This window comes from Haliotis cracherodii, unplaced genomic scaffold (genome assembly GCF_022045235.1).
Source record: "Haliotis cracherodii isolate W230 unplaced genomic scaffold, xgHalCrac1.p SCAF_8, whole genome shotgun sequence".
Taxonomy (NCBI): Eukaryota; Metazoa; Mollusca; class Gastropoda; order Lepetellida; family Haliotidae; genus Haliotis; species Haliotis cracherodii.
This window is the reverse complement of record NW_027266341.1, coordinates 34,941,908-34,949,387: the sequence shown is the minus strand read 5'-3', so window position 1 is coordinate 34,949,387 and position 7,480 is coordinate 34,941,908.

Sequence of the window (7,480 nt, the reverse complement as noted above, 5' to 3'; positions counted from 1 at the left end):
TCTATCAGACAGAAGCTTCGTATGCTCCGTATTTCAATAAAATGAGCTTTGTGCTGCATTTGTAATATTTGAGTAGGTGAAATCAAAGAAACTAGCACAGTAGTCTATGGTACATTTTATATGCCGAGTTTATAGCACATAAGCCTAAATATAGGGACATTTACACTATTAATGAAAGTGCAAATGTACCATATTATAATTAGTTGACATGATTAAAGTCTAAAGCCATTGTTTTTTTTCAGGCTAGCGTTGTTAGAAGAGAAGCTGATATATTGGTAATATACAGACTGAAAGATCATCACTTGAAATTGTCAGCTGTTTCTTTTTCTAGCTGATGTCCCATTCACACATGTGAAACAGAAATATATTTCCTGTCAGTACGGGCTCGATACAGAATTTATCTGTTCTTAGCATTATGTTTATTTTGCATATTTTGATGCACTGGTTGAAAAGACGATTTACAAAATCATACATGCACTTGCTTGCTTGTTAATTTACGAGACATTCAGTAAAATTCCAGCTCAAGACACATGATCGATGGTGGCCTGTAAATAATCAAATCTGGGCCAGACAAACCGGTGATTGATATAATGAGCATGCCATTTAGGTAACGATACGCTATCAACCTGATCCATTTAAGTTGCCTCGCATATGAATCATAGGTAGCTGGGGACCCATCTAACGTAGAATGCTAAAAAACAACCTACTTTTCTTTATTGTCATTAATGGATTAGGATATGTATGATTTCGGCTACATAATGTGAAATTTGTATTGACAATATTTACATTTATTGTACATTGTATGTAGCATTTTAGGTGTCACCAATGACATGAAATCTGTGTTTCCAATTTTCATTTTGAGACAACAAACGTTCCCGTCGAATAAGCGACATGTCAGCTCCACCCTCACCGCATTGATGTGGATTGTTGAACAAGGAAATTAACTTTTATCATTTTAGAATGTAATTGAATTATTTCGAACAATTTTTCACATTTGGAAACATATTTTACAATGAACCTACAAAGCAACATAACTGCTATTTGACTTGGATAAAATATGATGTGGGGGCTAATAATTTCGAATGCAAACCAAATTTAACAGTGAGATATAAATATCTAGCAGTTATCTATAACTCTAGTGTCTGAGTGGGGTATTCATGTTAAACTGCGGCATGGTATCTCAGTGAGCTAGCATTATTAATCAAGTACAAGCAGCCACACACACACACACACACACACACACACACACACACACACACACACACGTACGTGAATGTACGTCGTTATATAAGTGCAATGATCTTGGACGCGACGTTAAACCCAATTTCACCTCACCTCACCATATGAGATCATGACATCTGTCAAGAAGTAAGATTGGAAACTAAGTCTTTCATTTTCTAAAAGACCAAACATCGATATGATAATTTCACCGTCCGTATTGTCATTTTATGGAATTGCCAAAGAACAAATTATCAATTTAGAATAAGATTATTTCTTGTTGCAGCACGCGCTCTGATACTTTTACCACCAGACTTTAATTGATAAATCTGGGAGGAAGCGGGTTGATATATAGTGATTTTACGGGCGCATCGGAGGTGAACCCAGAGGATATCTTATTTACGAAGGAGTATGGTTTTGATCCAGAAAAGTTGTATATTTTTCACAATAGTACTAGATGTGGTAGATACTACCAGAGACCATAAATCAGCAAAGTGACCACATTTCGGTACAACGTTTCCTTCTATGTCCCGAATAGCGAAATGTTTCAACAGAACTCAGAAGTAGACTGGTTCGCTGTCCTTCGCTCCAAGCGCTCTTGGACAGACAAACCAGTCTAAACTCACCAGGCACCATTCGTCACCAACTCGTCTTATTCCGGGACAAGCCGAAAAGTCCATTCGTCACCACTCTCCCCTTTCCGTAACCTGCATTCGGCTTGTCCCGGAATAACACAAGTTGGTCACGAATACGAATAGTGTTCTCTCAGGTTACGGGGTGACAAATGACACGGCACAAGTCCACCAGACCGAATCGGCATCATAACGTTGCGAAGAAATAATAGACAATTAAAGTCACACGGAAAGGTTCCGAATGTAGCTGTCGTCTGCACTTCCTGTACCCAAGGACAAAACGAACTCCAGCTCTAACATCAGACTTTCTCAGCTCAATGCGATTGCCTTCTGAGCAGTGTGACCAGTTGATGAGAGTCCTGTTTCAGGGTCATGAATAGGACAAGTTCAGCATTCTGGCTGCCTTGCAGCATTGGAGAGATGCTGGGGGGATTCGTTATGAGTTAGTCCCAAGGACTAAACTCTCTATTTGCATAAACTTATGTTGAACTTCTGTTCCAAAGTCAAAGTAAATGAATAAGTTCTGTGCCAGTCAAAGTTAATTACAAGGTCTGTGCAAAAATGGAAAAAAAAATATGGAAAGCAGAGCACACTTTTGTCAGGATATTGTTTTAATAATTTAGTCACAAGTCAACTTCATATGATGAGAAAACAAGTTCAAATACAGATTGAAAATTGTCACAAATCTCATTAAATATTTGTAATGTCCCATAATGCTTAGAAAAATCTCATCACCTTGGTGTCAAATGAGATTTTCTCTCAGTAGTTATTTTTTCAAGGATTATCACTGAATAGTTCCATTGTATTCGCTTGGCGCACGCCACTTCGAAGTATCCAGGTCTTGTCTAACATTTCTCAGGATGAATTGTCCCCGTCTTCTCTAACATTTCTCAGGATGAATTGTCCCCATCTTCTCGAACATTTCTCAGGATGAAGTGTACATGTCTCCTCTGACAGTTCTCAGGATGAATTGTCCCCATCTTCTCTAACATTTCTCAGGATGAAGTGTACATGACTCCTCTGACAGTTCTCGGGATGAATTGTCCCCGTCTTCTCTAACATTTCTCAGGATGAATTGTCCCCATCTTCTCGAACATTTCTCAGGATGAAGTGTCCCCATCTTCTCGAACATTTCTCAGGATGAAGTGTACATGTCTCCTCTGACAGTTCTCAGGATGAATTGTCCCAATCTTCTCTAACATTTCTCAGGATGAAGTGTCCCCGTCTTCTCTAACATTTCTCTGTGTTCTCGGATTAAGTGATCCCTACCTGTTTACATCTCTTCAGAATGATGTGCCCTCTGGCTTCTGTAATAATTCTCAAGATGGAGTGATCAATTTTTGTGTGTGGAAAAGATACGAAGTGTAGTATGAATACGAAGATTTGGACCCGCAATTGATGCATTTAAATCCGCTATGAAGATATATGTCTACCCACCGCGATATATGGGTATATCGAATATAGGACTATCCGCATACATAGCTCAAAATGAGTTTAAGATGTTGTTTTTTGTGAAGAGCGTATTTATTTTATTTATACTTTATTTGTACTTACAGCAACGATGTTGCTGTAATATATATGGCTAAGGTATGATTGCTACTTTTTCGTTCAGGTTCAGTGTGATGATAGGTATGTTAGGTCCCGCATCATGTGTTAATCAGTACCAAGTAGGGCGTTGTACATGAACTCAAGCGTACAACCTTCAAATCGCAGCCTGTCAGCTCAGTGTGGGAGGAAAGCCAGAAGTGACGAGCAAGGGTATGGTGCTGACAAACCTATAAACATAATCGGGGCGAAACGGGATTCGAACCCATAATCATAGATTTCTTGGCACAGGGAATTGCGCGGCCTTATTCCCCCATAAAACAAGAACTAAATATAATCATCAGTGGATGCTTAGGATCGCAACTGCTCTAGATTACTAGTGTGAATCTGCACATCGTTAAAATCATACATTTTGTACATAAACATTCTTCAAAGCTGCCATTTCTGTTTAAACCATTCACGATAAATGCTGTTACTTTGATATGAAATCAATAGCTATCGGACGAAGAATGTCATCCATGTCACGCTAATGGTCAAATTTTCGTTAACGATAACGAGTGGCGTTCTCTCCTGCCTACAAAATCATATCATAACACCCCCCACACCCCCCACACAGCATGCGATACGACCTCCTGCCGCCGTTTGTTCTCCCCTTCGGCGGTAAATACGCTGTCTTCCATCAGCTTACAACAGACCGAACCGGCTTTCATCAGTAGAGACGGTCTTCTTCCAGTCACGTCGCTGCCAACGACGTAGTCCGGGTCCATCTCAGTTTTCGACGACGATGTTGCGCAGGCAATAACTGCCCTCTGTAAAGTCTGTTAGCCCTAAATCATTGAGCCCTGAGTCGCCTGGCCAAAATACTAAAGTACCGGTCTTCATTGGGAGGTAGTTACCCTAGGTCGGCCTGTTCTTGGCCTGTCTGATGTCTGCCCGGTCTGTATATAACGTTACATTAGGTTAGCTACAGCAACACCGGAGCGACAAAAACTTCCAGCAATGTGGGCATGGATGACCCCAATCTGTACCATACCGAGGGCCCGTTCGCGGTGTCAGTCGTTGCATTTCTGTGTTGATTTTTCGCCAGTCTCTGACATGCCGTCCGTATCATGACTGTATATGTACCCTTATTGCACGTGTAGTTTCGACTGCGCAAGCGGCACGTTCACTTTATGCGCAAAAAAAGTATGTTTTTTGTATTGATTTAGTTTTGAACCTGTATTTTTTATTTTTTTTAATTTAACTTTTAAAGTGGTCAAATTTCTGTAGACCGTCAGTTTAATGTAATGGAAAGTTTCAACTACACAACTGATTTGTTTAAATGTTGATTATGCGTACCAAATATGATTTTATTTGCGTGCCGCGTAACCACTACTGAGTACCGAATACCGTCTAAATAGACGCAGAATACCGCGTACCAAAAGTGGGTTGTCAGCCTTATGCTGCTCGTCGCCTCGAATTTACAACTGACACGGGACTGACGTGAAGCATACGTAAAATGACAGGTTATCCTGTTCTACACGCTCAAGTTTCAATTAGTTTGTGAAGAATAGACAACCCACATGCTTGTTTCTAACGTACTGAAAAACTCCGTTACTCTGAATTTGGACAACGAAGTTCTTCTTTGAAGGTAGAAGTATATAGCCTGGTGATGTACATATTAGAATATTAATCCTCCTTATCTGTACATCACCAGGCTTCATACTTCAACCAGGGGGCACGGGTGGCCAAGTCGTCTAAAGCGCCGCGATTCGCTGTGCAGAGTTGCGTCACTTTGGCAAGCTAGAAACCTAGGGTTCGAATCTCGGTTCGCCCCGATTATGTTTCTAGGTTTGTCAGCACTATACCATTGGGTTTCACCGAAGTGGTAAACGTCTGAGACCTGCTTCGGGCTTTCCTTCCACATTAAGCTGACACGCCGTGATATAACTGACATACTTTTGAAAGCGGTATTATACCAAACTCACTCACTCCATGTAAGTTTACTATTGGTTCTTGTGTATTTAAGGTACTTGTAATGAAAACATTAATTGCGGTTCTCATGTTTGTATTTTGTTCTCTTTGTAACCAAGGCTACTTAAACGCATGTCTTCAAGTCCATTACTGTGTGGAGAGATAGAGGGATCAATCATGCATTTCCTAAGCCGCCTCCTCGTTTGACATAGTGTATGTGATATATCGCCTTTCCACGCTATTAGCAATGTCTATACTATACCCGTGCTCGTGGGTTTCACCGTAGTGGTAAACGTCCGAGACCTGCATCACTTTGGGCTTTCTCCCACATTAAGCTGACATGCCATGATATAACTGGAATAATGTTAAAAGCGGCGTTAAACCCAACTCACTCACTAAACTCATACTTCAACCTTATCTGGGCATCAACCATCATCAACCTTGTACATCAATTATCCATATGTAAATAACCTTCCTATTTCATATGGATGTACATCACTTGCTTGACAACGGTGCCAGTATCTGAACCGAAACGTCGCTTTCATTGTAATAAAGAAGTTGTATATCCACAACTCTCCCATGTTCAAGAAAGAAGTCCCTGAGCTTTGGATTCCAGTAAAAAAGAGGAAAGGACATGTATTCAGGTTTTAGAGTCATGTCATAATTCCATAGTACTAATACGTGTTACGTGCTTCCTCAGTTGACATACAGACCTAAACCTAATTTGTGACATAAACGTATTTGCCACTTGGCCCTAGTTCTTTCGTGTGTCTTTTGTGTCAGTTTGACATTATTCTTTTTCTTTCAGAACCATGGTCATCGGGGCAATTGATTCGTCATGTGTTAACACAAGTCCCTTAGCTGTCACTGCACGTGATTAGAATTCACTGTAATCAGTAACAGCGATGAGAAATGGCTTCCATCATTCCTAGAAGGATACATATCCTCAACATGGCATCATTTTTGGCTTTTTGGCAATCTGAAAGGTTGGTTGGTTGGTTGGTTGGTTTGTTGTTTAACGCCGCACTCAGCAATATTCCAGCTTTATGACGGCGGTCTGTAAATAATCGAGTCTGGACCAGACAGTCTTGTGATCAATATCATCAGCATCGATCCACGCAATTGGGATACGATGACATGCATGAAGTAAGTCAGCGAGCCTGACCATCCGATCCCGTTAGTCGCCTTTTACGACAAGCATAGTCACCTTTTACGGCAGGCATGGGTTGCTGAAGACCTATTCTACCCCGGATCTTCACGGGTCCAATCTGAAAGGCAGGAACAAGGTACAAATGAGATTTTGTCAAGCTACAACTTCCACGACGGTCAGTTCATATAAACAAATCAACAACCTGGACAGTGTTAAACCAACCACTATCAACTCGTACATTTTTAATTTTGTTAAATATCTTGGAATCTCTGCATCACACAAGGGAACGCATCTCTCCAATAGACACCTCCATGTGTTCACCTTTACAAATGCAGCTATAATTGCAACGGCATCCAAACCCAATTAACTGTGTTAGTGAGGGAGTGAGTTTGGTTTCACTCGTTTCAAACCCAAGAGCATAGGCTTCTGGCAAGCCTGAGGGACGCAACTCCATACAGCGAATGGCAGCTCTTCAGACCTAAACAAACCATATTTATTATGAATGCCTGTATTATAATGATATAATTTTATTACTCAGGTCTCAAATACATACTGTTAAGCGTCTTCCATCAACTAAATGCCATCGACATCTCTTCATTATATTTACCACTTTAATTTAGATGATGTATGTTGAAATACTACCGACTTTCGATATTGGTCTGTGCTGGTTAATGTTTATTGGACCATCGTCCTGTTAGACATGAGTATCATTTCTGTGGCAGGAAATATACTTAAAATTAAATTGCTAGTTTACAAACTACATCATATCTCTTCCTCTTGTCTTCTTTATATGGATTTAAATTTGTTTTAAAATACAACTTCATAATTGCAATCACTTCTAATTCTGAGGACTTAACATCAGTTCGCGATTGAGCTATTACTCTGAGGAGCTTAAGTTTCCCTAGACAACTCGGAAACTTCCACACGATGTTAACACACTGTATGGAGCTCATACAAGAGACCTTACTCTTATTTATTATTA